Raw genomic sequence first — 12241 nt, forward strand, 5'->3', positions numbered from 1 at the left:
AGGATGGAATTTATGCATTCTGCTGTATTGGCTGTACATGCCTTTTAATTAACTTTTTTGGGTTTAGTGTTGTTCTGCAAGGCACTAATGTAGTCAAAAATGACATGAAATATTTCTTGTGAAAATGCTTTTCATTTCCATAGACAAAAGCAAAATTACTTAATCTCCTGTACACTAACTATATAATCCGGGACAAGTCATTAAATCCCAACTGCCTCACTCTTACTGGGCTTCTGCCTTGGAACCCTTACTTAGTAATAGTTCTAAGACAGAAAACAAGGGTTAAAAAAAACCATAAGGTGTGAAATTCAAGTGTTTAAAAAAGGCAAGTAAGGAGAAGAGACCTCTTTGGGTATTTTGATTGGTTCATCATGGGTGACACTCACTTTGAATCTAGATTTCAATCTGTGTTAGTCAGGCTACACTCGAGCTCTCCTGGTTGCATCCAGCTAGATCCTGGACATCGTACAGATCCTTACACTCTCCTTTCTTTGAGTGACCATTTTTTTTTATAGCAGGAGGATTGCTAAACTTCTTGGTATGGCAATTTCCACTGGCACTGTACCAGGCCAACTGTTGCTATTCCCAGTGCCCCTAAAATCAACATCATATAAATTACCACCTGATAAAGCTTGTCTTTGCTAGACAACTTAGCAAAGTCTTCCATCTGTTTAAGATGGTAGGTCCTAAGGTCACCGAACTAGACTTGACAGGATCAAATGTAGCTAAGACCTATACAGGCACAATAAATTTAAGAAATGAAATGAAAGATGGAGAGAAAAAAAATACCTTATGGCTTGGCCGAATTTTTTCTAAATCCTGGATCCTTCTCACAACCAAAGAGTTGGCATGCTCCCAATTTCCAATCAGAAAGGTTTTGCTTTGACTGTGTCCATTTATATTTGAATTTCCCTTTTAAAAATTATACTATGCAATTTTTATTCCACCAGCATGCAGTTTTTGACAGGGAACAATAGTTAAATTTCACATGCTAATAACTAAGTCCTTGTAAAATACTAGCACCAGGTTGAAATTTATGTATTCTACAATATTGGCTGTACATGCCTTTTAATTATTTTTATTGGGTTTAGTGTTGTTCTGCAAGGCACTAATATATTCAACAATGACATGAAATGTTTCTTGTAAACTAATAATACCTTTCATTTCCATGGACATAGGCAAGTTACTGAATCTCTCATAGTCTCAGTTTTCTCTTCTATAAAATGGGCATCATAATAACACTTCACAAGGCTGTTGTGAAGAAAGCAATTTGCAGGGCTTAAAGCTCTACGTAAATGTGAGTTATTTCTATTATCTGGAGAGATGCTAAAATAGCTCTCATCCCACCCAGAATAGCAAGATTAAGTGTTTGCAATAAAAATAATACTAATAATAGTATTTGTATAGCATTATAAAGTTTGCAAAGCATTCTACAAATATTACCTCATTTGAGCCTCACAAAAACTCTGAAAGGTAGCTGCTGTTATTACCCCCTTTTTACAAAGAAGAAAAGAGGCAGACAAAGGTTCAGTGACTTGCCCAAGGTCGTACAGCTAATAAGTATATGAGGACAGCCATGAAATCAGATTTTCCTGATTCCTTGTACAATACCACCTAGCTGCCTGCTATATGCAAGACACTGTGCTAGGCACTGGGACATATAGAAGAACATCAAAATAAATTTTTCTAACAAGCGTCTGCCCATCCCTGAATTTCATTTATTTTGAGCATGACCTGGTCTGTGGCTGTTTTTATTGCTGGAAGTATGCCACAAAATTACCTTTGTAACAGAATATCACATGTAATAAAACAGTAGATGTCATGTAACCCTGACGAGGTTTAAAATACATATAATATAGGCCCTGGGGCCAGGGGTAATTTGATATGAGAGGCAACCTCTCCAAATGCTTTAGAGGAAGGAAATGAAATGCAGTACAGCATATTAAGGAGAGAGCTGGCCATGGAGTCAGAATACCTGGGGGATTGCACGCCCCCTTAGCTGGGTGTTCTTGAACATGGCACAAACTTCTCTGAGCCTGTTTCCCCATCTGTAGCAGAGAAATGATAATAGTGTCTCTCCCACTGTGGTTGTGAGGATCCAATTGAGGGGATGCAGCTGAAGTACTCTTTAAGCCTTAAAGTACTACAGAAATGTAAGTTATAATAATAACACATCATGTCTCCTTTGTATCACTTGATAGATTTCCATATTCCTCAGTTCAGCTCTATCTCTTAGGATCCCTAACTTTCTTCGAAGCAAAATTAAAACGCTCCTCAGACAATGAGCCTATCTTGATCCACAAGGCACAATTCTCTCCCCCGCATCATCCTTCTAGTTATTTTACAGTCAGATCCAACTCTTCATGACTCCTTTTGGGGTTTTTGTATCAAAGATATTGGAAGAGTTTGCCATTTCCTTCTTCAGCTCATTTTACAGATAAGGAAACTGAGGCAAGCAACTATTAAATGTCTGAGGCCAGATATGGGTTCAGGATGATTAATCTTCCTGACTCCAGCCCCAGTACTCTATCCACAGTGCCACTTAGCTGCTAAACTTAAATGTGAACAAATTATACCTCCCCTCAATAGAATTAAACCAGAGGATAAGAACTGCTTTGTAACTTTGGCTCTTAGCACAATAGCTACTTAATAAATGTTTATTAATCGATTGATTGATACTTAATAAATATTTATTCAAAAATAATAATGGGTAGCTAGGAAGTACAGCTGATAGAGTGCCTGGTCTGTTCAAATCTGACCTCAGACACTTACTAGCTGGCTGACCCTGGACAAGTCACTTAACCCCATTTGCTTCAGTTTCTTCACCTACAAAATAGCCTAGAGAAGGAAATGGCAAACCATTCCAGGATCTTTGCCAAGAAAACGCCAAATGGCGTCTGAAAGAGTTGTATAGGACTGAAACAACAGATGGATAACAAATGAATGTTGATTGATTGATTGATTGATACTTATTGAATAACAATGGCTAGCAGTTTTATAGAGCTTTAAGATTTGCAAAGCACTTTCCAAATATTACCTTGTTGTATTCTCACAATAACTCTGAAAGGTAGATGCTATTATAATCAACATTCTTACAGATAAGGAAACTGAGGAAGAGGTTAAGTGGTTTGACCCAGGTCACACAGCTAGTAAAAATCTGAGGACAGTTCTTGGGTATTGTGTAAATGTACTTCACAACAGTGCCGTAATAGAGAGAAGACAGGCATTATTATTGTATTTACAAATGAAGAAACCAGAACTCAAAGATGTTAGATGATTTACCCAGGGTCACACAGAGAATAAATGGTATAAGCAGGATTAGGACTCAAATATTCTGCTTTCCAATGCAAGCTCCTTCCACTATCCCAGGTTGCCACTAAGAAGAAATGAATCTGGAAGGGCAGGACAGGTTAAGAAAGGGAAACCATGAATTAACACTTGGGTTTCCAAATGATAGAAGTTTACTCCCCTAAGTTACATAGTTAGGAAAGAATTCTGAACACCATCAAAATGATCTCAAAATCTATAGTCCTCTATGGGCACTGTAGCTCAAAAGAGGTGAAAATAGTTAACAGATCACTGCAAAGTGACAATTATTTTTAAAGAGTCCCAAAGGAGGACCTCTGAGGGAAGGATTGGGGGGATTATTTGGTTTAGGCAAGAACAATTTAAGGAGTCATTTAATGGAAGGTTAGCCTTATGTAAAAATGGTAGGTAATCACCAATAAAATTTGATTTAGGCTCACAAGAGGAGTTCCCTTAATTCCAACTTTATCCCCCACTCAGCATTATTTGCTATATTCTACCAACACATTTTAGGCATCTTCTTTATTTGATCCTCACCTCCTCATCTCACCACTAGATATAAACTATGAATTTGAACCCTATTTTGACAAACTTTACCTTTTTCCTCAGTGTTCAGCACTGTGGATTCCAACCACATCCCAGAAGTCTGCATTTTAAAAATGCTTAAAAACCAAGGTAAAGTCAAAAAGGATACATCATTTAGAAATAAATGGTGACATCATAAACAAATTAAGAAAGCACAAAAGAGTTTAGATGTCAGACCCATGGATTAAGGGAAGAATTTATATCTAAACAAGACAAAGAGAATATTATAGGATGTAAAATAGATAACTTTGACTGTATTAAATTTTTAAAAGTCTTCTACAAACAAGACCAATGCAACCAAGATTAAAAGGCAAACAGTAAGAGGCAGTTAGGTGGCTCAGTAGATTGAGAACCAAGCTTGGAAATGGGAGACCTTGAGTTCAAATTTGACCTGGGCTTATGTGACCTGGGCAAAAGTCACTAAACCCCCATTGCCTACTCATTACCAGTCTCCTGCTTTGGAACCAATATACACTATTGATTCTAAGACAGAAGGCAAGATTTTTAAGGCAAACAACAAACTGGGGAAAAAAATCTTAATAGCATATATCTCTGACAAAGGACTCATTTCTCAAATACATAGAGAACTGAATCAAATTATAAGGACACAAAGCTCCCTCAACTGACAAATAGTCAAAAGATATGAACAGTCAATTCTCAGATGAAGAAATTAAAGTTCTTCTTAGTAATATGAAAACATGCTTCAAATAGCTTATTAATTAGATAAATGAAAATTAAAACAACTCTGAGGTACCATTTCACACCTATCAAACTGGCTAACATGACAAATAAAAAAGAAAAATAATCAAAGTTAGAGAGAATGTGGGAAAATTGGAACTGTGCCCAAAAAATCATCAAACTGTACATATCCTTAGACCCAGGAATATCACTAGTGGGCCTGTATCCCAAAGAAATTAAAGATAGGGGGAAAATGTACTAGTACAAAAATACTTAGAGTAGCTCTTTTTGAGGTGGCAAGGAAGTAGAAACTGAAGAGATGCCCACTAACTGGGAAATGGCTGAACAAGTTGAGGCATATGATTGTGATGGAATGCTATTATGCTATAAGAAATGACAAGCAAAATGATCACAAAAAAGCTTGAAAGACTTATATGAAGTGATACAAGGTGAAGTGAGCAGAACCAGGAGAATGTTGTACACAGTGCAACAATAGTGTATGATGATCAACTGTGAATGGCAACTATTATCAACAAGGCAACGATCCAGGACAACTCCAAGGGATTTGTGAAGAAGAATATTCACCAACATAGAAGGAACAGACAGAATCAGAATACAGATTGAAGCATATCATTCTTCACTTGATTTCCTCCATGAATTTTCTCTGGTATAAATAATATGTGTTTTGTATCACAATATGACAAATGGTAAACATGGAAATATGTGTTTCATGATAACACATGTGCAACCTCTACCAAGAACCTGGCTTCTTGGGGATGAGGGAAGAGTGAGAGGGAGGAAGTGAACATGGATTACAAAATATCAGAAAATGATTATTAAAAATTGTATCAACATGTAAACTAGAAAAAAAATTAAATAATTTTAAGCATTCAAAAATGTTTGTTAAATTTAATTAAGTCTTTTGAGTATTCACTGTCCTATCAAGATATAAAGCCTAGTTTTGCTATGGGGAAAGATTTCTGAATCCTGAAATGGATTATCTGGGGGATTTGTTCTCAATTTTTATATTTCATCAGGTATATAAACAATCTTACTTAAATAAGGAGCCAAAGTGAGGACAGTGAAACAAATTTCAACTTGGCCTTATAATACTCCATTTTATGGCAATTTGCTATGGGAAAACTAGGACATATTGTACCCATTTCAAGATTCTAGAATGTGAGGAACATAGGAGAGCTCCCACCCTTACCTCACTACCAATGGCTAAGAGGAACCCCTGCTCATGACTGTGTAATACCAAGCCAGAAATCCAGTTCTCATTCAGAGCCTATGGGGTTCAGAGCCTTGGCTAGTAGGAATTCTAGTGTCACGCACTTAGATTGTAAGAAATAAAATGGATATAGAAGGATAGGTTTTAAAATATTATGGTTTTAAAAGATTTATTGGTAGCTATTAGAAAAATGAAGCCATGTGCCATACTGAGTCAATTTAAAAGACCCCGGGTCCTGTTACCTCCCTTCCTCAAACTGGCTCAGTTCCAAATCACCAAAGAGAGTATGCTAATCCAACCTCTCACTATTTATCCTTTTATCTACGTTATTATGCTTCCTGTCCACGTGATTACACAAGAGGGGAAGCCAGTGGCTCTTGGGAAATGTAGTTTGAAAGAGCCCTAAATGTCCACAAGAAGTTTAGATCAGGGACCTCAAAATTAGTTCAAGGACCCCCAAATTTCTAATACCACAAGATATAGGTCTTACTCTGCAACCCTAGGGGAGAAGGCAGAAGAAAGGGGAGACAGGGATAGGATAGTGGGGAAAGGGAGAGAAGAAGCATTTATTAAGGACCTACTATGTGTAGACACTATGCTTTGCTTTACAAAGAGTATCTCATTTGATCCTCACCACAAGGTAGCTGGGAGATGGCTACTATTACAGTTAAGGAAACTGAGGCAGACAATAGTTAAGTGACTTGCCCAGGGTCACACAGTCAGGAAGAGTAAGAGACTAGATTTGAATTCAGATCTTCCTGACTCCAGACTCAGTGCTCTATCTAATAAACCACCTAGATGTGTAGGGCTGAAAAGGAGCAGGACTTTGGCTAAAGGTTGGCTCTGGGAGAGTGATGGCACCATGATGATGCATATAAAAGAAAGTCAAAGGACTGAAGCATATCCCATAAATTTTGTCACCATGTGGCAAATCTCTGGTTGTAACATCAGAATTATGGTCCTAATGGGAATGATGCTCAGGAAACCAAAAAACAGACAGGTACAAATTTACTAAAAAGTCTACCTGGCTTGTCACTCTAGTAGTTGGGACAAAGAGAGGGTCATCTCCAGATATAGCCAGCTTCCCTTATTCCTCGTCTACCTTCTGGTGCCTGGCCCATCTTTTTCAAGTCACAGCAGAGAACACCACTCATCTGGCCCTGGCCATCCCGACCTAGTGCTGCTGATTCTCTAACAATTAAAAGCCCGAGATATGCCTCAACCAAGACTTGTCAAGCTTGCAAATCAAAATGAGTTTTGCCTGAAGAAAAAGCCAAACATCTTTAATACGAAGGCCCAGCCTGAAATAGATCTGGGTTTCTGCCAACATGCATTTTTAATAGAGGTAGACTGTAAGCTCATCGGCAGTAAGTCTTTATTTCTTCAGCATCCTCCTGGCATTCTCAAGAGTATTCTGCATGCAGAAAGACCTCGGTGAGGTCTCTTGGCTCAAAAAACAAATGAATTCAGTAATGAATCCCAGAGCTGGAAGGGATGCTGAAGATCCTCTCATGAGCCCACTCTTTCCTCTCCCACAAAAACACATATTTTTACCAAGGTCCAGGGGGAAAAAGTGGCTCACTCCAAGGTCAAAAGAGTGGTAGAATCAAGGTGGAACCCACTAGGGGGAAGCATACAGCTGCAAAGGAGGGTATAAAATGTTATTGGTCAAGCCACTTCTTCTTCATCATCATTAGAAGCATGTTATGGTCCAGGAAATCCTGAGTTCGAATCCAGTCTCAATCACTTCCTAACTGTGTGACCTAGGGCAAGTCCTTGAACTCTCTTTGCCTCAGTTTCCTCAACTGTAAAATAGAGTTAATAAATAGCACCTACCTCCCAGGATCATTATAAGGATCAAATGAGATATTTGTAAAATGTACTTAGCACAATGTCTGGCACGTTGAAGAAACTACATAAATGCCTGTTCCTTTTCCTATCTCTCTGGGCATCAGTTTCCTTATTTACAAAAGCAAACAGGTCAGATTAGATGAATTCTAATGCCCCTTCAGCTATAATTCTCTGATTGATCAGTAGTTCCCACCTTTTCTATCTAAAATTTGCATACTTTATTTTATTCATATTGTTCCATGTTCTCCCTCCAAAAAAATGCCTAGATCTAAAATAAAATATAAAATAAAGCACTTTCCCTTCCTATATCACCATCTATTGGTCTACTGAAATTTTATTTATCCTTTCAAATTCTACTTCCTCCCTAATGTCTTCCTAGATGGACCCATTCAGGTGGTCTCTTCTATAGCAGCAGGTATCAAAGTCAAATAGAAACAAGGACTAGTGACCCACAAAAAGAATCCCTGAAGGTCATGTATTGACGTTTAAAAAAAATCACAGGTTATCATTATCTATATTTTATTGTAGTTTTGTTACTTTTATTAAATATTTTCTAATTATATTTTTATCTGGGCCACAGGTGGCAATGCTGGTTCTCCTGTTTGCCCTCTCTATAGCCTATAGAATTGCCTATACCACTCAACTGGCACATGCAATGCTTCAGCTTACATTATCAGTCAGTTAGTCATGGGTATTACTATATTTCTTGAACTAGGTTTTAAGCTCCCTTCACACCCCACACTTAGTCCAATGCCTGATAAATATCTGTTGGTTGCTTAGCTACTATATCAGATTAGGATCACCTTAGGTGATCTTGGATTAGTGGAATCCATTAGTCACGAAACCATGCTAACCTTGGACTTTTTCAAGTCATTAGCAATTGTTCCCCAAGCAAATTGTGCAGGACAGGTACATTTCAATCTGGAACATTGCCTTGATGACATCTGTTTCATAACCAGTCCTGGGCACATTTTTGTAAAAAAGAAATCCCCTGGGTTATTTGTGGTGTTGTTTTTTTTTTTAATCTTTAACAATAAAAATAAATAAATGGAGTCTCTTAGTTCCACACTTGAGCAAAACAAAAGCAATTCCCCCAGAGAAATCCCACATAGAACTTCCCTGCTCCCTTCTTTTTCTTTAGTTTAGTAGGGAAAGGAAGTTTCCAGTCACACCCTAGCTTGTATCTCACAAGGCTCCATTCCCTTATCTGAACTTTAAAATTATGCAAAATGGGCAATTTTCTATCCTGCAATTACTTTGCATAACTGAAAAAATCTCCCTGAATTCAGGGTACTTACCACTTCCAATTACATCCAGAAACCAAAAGAACTAAGAATGGTTATCAGGGAAATGTTATCACTCTCTACATAGCCTTCATGCCTTTTTGGTGTAAGCAATGTATACCTTGGAAGAAAATGAGATAGAGAATCTAGTGATGAAAAGTTTTGGCCATAAGTATTGCTTTCATATTCCATCCAAATAACTAAAAGCTTGAGATAACTCTGAAAAGAAGCTCAGGGACATTTCATATCTATATCCTTTCAATCTTGGGAAATGGTATGAAATTTATGTGTGTGTATGTGTTCTGTCAGTAAAGATGTAGTCCCTTCTCCTTCCCCTGCCCCTTTGACTCAGAGGCAATGAGGTAAAGTGGGGATGGCACTGCATTTGGTGGTAAAAGTTGAACTGAGTATGGATTGTCCTAGTTCTGCTGTGGTATTACCTTGTGATCTTAGACATGCCATTTAATCTCTCTGGGCCTCAGTTTCCTTATCTGAAAAAGTTGGACTAAATGATCAACAGGAGCTCTTCCTTCTCTAAATCTATAACTCTATAATATAATAATCCTGTTTGAGGTTGTGCCTTTTCCTCTGCAAGTAATCCAGTTTGGTTGAAATGTGAAATTATATAAGGAAGTGACGGGAAACTAAGGCCGGAAATGTGGGCTGAGGATCTATTTTGGAAGCCTTGAAGTCAAGCTCAGGACTTTCCATGTAATTCAGAAGACTATGGAGAATCATCACAGGTTTTGGAGCAAAGGAGATCTGATCACAGCTATTCTTCAGGAAGCTTAATCCCAGACGACCAACTGAAGCAGGAGACAGGGTAGTGAAATGGAAACCTCAGGTCCAGAAGTAGGAACGAGGCCCTTCAGATTTCTGTAGAACCCTAAACCTATCATGCAAACCAAGCTATGGAGCTAACCATCGACAATGGTCACTTTCAGGACTGGCTTTGTATTTTTGACAACAGAAATCATATTCTAGCCCAAAGAAACCTCAAGGATGTTTTCTAAATTCAAGGGACATTAAAAGACTGGCCAGAGGTGTAAAGTAGAAGATTGTATGGAGGAAGACAGGACATAAAAAAATAAACTATTTTTAAAGGACTTAAAAAATCTAAATGAGACAATGAATGACACAAGTCAGACTTGTTCCCAAGTCTGCTTCCATGGAGAATTCCTTAAGTAACCCAGAACAGCACTTAGAGTTATTTTATTCTTTGAAACACAATTGAAAATGTCACCTACACAAGAAAGCAAAAAAAAAAAAAGGTGTTTTTTTTTATCATAATAAAACAATATGGTATTGTCGGGCATAAGGCTTCTTCAACACGTACCCTCAACGTTTATTACTATTATTATTTATAATAAGCATTTACACACCACTGTAATATTCACAAGACTCTTGAAAACCACTTTATAAGCTGTTCCTCACCACCCACCCTTCAGGAAGTTAAATCAGTTATATCTGAATTTTACAAATTGGAAAGCCAAGGCATGCCATGATTGAGGAATAGACCTAGGCTTTCTCTGAAAATCTATCACTAAGCAGACATGGTATGTTTAACACAGCAGCTCCCTCATTCTACATATGAGGAAACTGTGTCCCAGAGAAATTAAGCAAATTGCTCAAGGTTAGACAAATACTAAGTAGACAATATGAGTTTTAAACTAGGCATCTTTGCCTCCACATCTAGTAGTTTTTTCTACCACATCAGAACACAAGAGTTTCTTTATTTCCAGCCTCTAGCATTCCATGTTATACCAAGTAAATGAACAGTGAAAGAAAATCCATCAATTATTGGAATGATGCCTTCCTTGTAAATATCTTTTCTTCCACTTCCATAAGATTGTAGCCCCAATATTCCCCTCACAAAGAAAGCTAGCATTAACCTTGCACCTTGCCTTAATTTAACTTTCTCCGAACTATTACCAGGAAGTTCTTTCAAAACCATGTTTCTGGTTCTAGGAATTATGAGTCCCAAAGTTCTATGTGACAGAAACCTTGTTTTACCAAGAACAAGTGAGCGTTCCAGTTATGAAACTCCACTGTCCCACCCATATATCACAGTAATACAGCAATCAGCCGCAGATATTTCTCCAGCAGCCCAGTAATACAATGAGTGCAGTCTTCAAACTGGAACATTTATCAAGGGCATATTCCTAATGAAGCTGGGTGCCAAGGGAAGAGGCAGGAACATTTTTTCCCCTATCTTCAGATGCTACCTCATTGAGCTTTTTCCCCTTTCACTGGAAAAAAAAAGTGAAAAAGAAAAAGAATGGGGTGGGGGGAAAGCTTTAGTCTTTGATCTGACTTCTCTACTCAACCAATTCCAATAGCTTCCTATTGCTTCAAGGATAAAATACAAACTCCTCTGTTTAAATTTTAAAGCCCTTAATCATCCAGTCTACCTTTCCAGCTCCAATGGACGCTACTCCCTCTCCCACATACTGCAATCCAGCCAAACTGACACATCACCTCCATGTCTTTGCTCTGGCCTTCCCATGAATCTTGATTATAAGCCCTCCTGGCATTTGCCTCGTACATTTGAGCTTCAATATGCAGCTCAAGCACCATCTTCTACAAGAAACCTTTCCCGATCTGAATTCAACTGCTAGTGCCCTTCCTCCCAACCTACATTATATTTAACTATTTTTCTGTGTTTGTATTTATCATCTTTATATTCTTGCTGAATATATTTTCCTACCTACTTGTCACTCCCATTAGAATGTGAACTTATCGTAAGTAGGGATTATATCATTTTTTTGTACTTGTATGCCCTGTTTTTAGTGGAGTACCTGGCAAATAGTAGGCACTTGTTGACTGAGTGAAAAAACCTCCTTGCAATGGCAGTGAAGGGAGAGGTGGTGCCTTGCAAAAGAATTCAAAGGCAATGAAGAGAACTGAGGTGAAGGCTGCCTTCTGCCTAGGCAGGCTTTTCTTCCAGTTGTGGCATTCTCAACAACACTCCAGGACACCAAGAAGAGGCAAAGTTCTTCCAACTCAAGTTACTTTCGAAATGTGGGAGAAAAATCTCTTTTCTTTTGCTGCATCTCCAGTGGGCACTCAATAGCTATTAGCTGATGATTGGGAAAGATCTATCCTCCATAAACCTGGCTCAATGCACTAGAAATGTCATCATTCAACTGTGACCCATTTCTTTCCACTTCTCCCTACAAAATTGGAACTGATCCTCCCTAAAAATTGGCAACGCAACAGCAATACGCTAAATGGCACTCGAGTGGTCTGAAAGAGTTAATGTGTAATCTAGAGCACACTAAGGGAAAATAAAACTCAATATTTATTT

The sequence above is a fragment of the Gracilinanus agilis genome, chromosome 3 (genome assembly GCF_016433145.1).
Source record: "Gracilinanus agilis isolate LMUSP501 chromosome 3, AgileGrace, whole genome shotgun sequence".
NCBI classification, from domain to species: domain Eukaryota; kingdom Metazoa; phylum Chordata; class Mammalia; order Didelphimorphia; family Didelphidae; genus Gracilinanus; species Gracilinanus agilis.